Source organism: Primulina huaijiensis, chromosome 3, assembly GCF_012295235.1.
Source record: "Primulina huaijiensis isolate GDHJ02 chromosome 3, ASM1229523v2, whole genome shotgun sequence".
Classification (NCBI taxonomy): Eukaryota; Viridiplantae; Streptophyta; class Magnoliopsida; order Lamiales; family Gesneriaceae; genus Primulina; species Primulina huaijiensis.
In genome coordinates this window covers 6,051,839-6,052,620 of record NC_133308.1, presented here as the reverse complement: position 1 = coordinate 6,052,620, position 782 = coordinate 6,051,839, and positions in this window count along the sequence as shown.

The following is a 782-nucleotide window of genomic DNA, read 5'->3' as shown; positions in this document are numbered from 1 at the left end:
TCGAAAATTTGCTTTTCAAGTGCTGCTGAATTTTCGAATTTCTGCACTCCATGTTCTTTCGAGTAGCGAAGCTCTGATGCATTCCAGATCCAAGAAGAATTCGAAAATCCTAGCCAAGAAACAGTCCCTTCATGTTTTTAACATCCAGATCTGAAGTAAGTTGGCTTGTTTTAAAAGTATAATTTTGGTTATACACTTTTCGTTTTTTCGAAAATTTCGGTCGAATGTAACTTCTACCCTTTATTGATACGATTATCGAATTTTTTTATGTTTTGGCACTGTGAGGACTCAACTTGATATGAGTGAGAATCCCAACATGGAATATGTTATATCCCTTACACGGTGAGATTGTAACCGTTATACGGCATCGTCTCTTAGAGGAATAAAAATTAGGGATTAATATCAGTAAACCATATAAAGTAGAGGAATCTAAATGCCTAAGCCAAGTTATATTTATGTTTATGCTTATGATATATGATACGTAATATGTTATGCATGATATGTTGTTTTTTTCGAAGATCATGTTTATTTGTTATATATGTGATCGAACGGCCTCTACGTAGTGAGTGACGACCATTTCACTGACCTCTTACTTTACCCTTCCCAGATAAGTTAGAAGAGGAAATCGAGGAAGATGAAAGACCAGTTTTGGGCCTGATAATAAGATGAATCAAGAAGTTTATTTTATTTTTCACTTATTTAATATTTTATTTCCCGTTGTAAACGCTTCCGCATATTTTTATCGTTTTAAGAATCTACGTTGTAAAGATAATTTTATAATT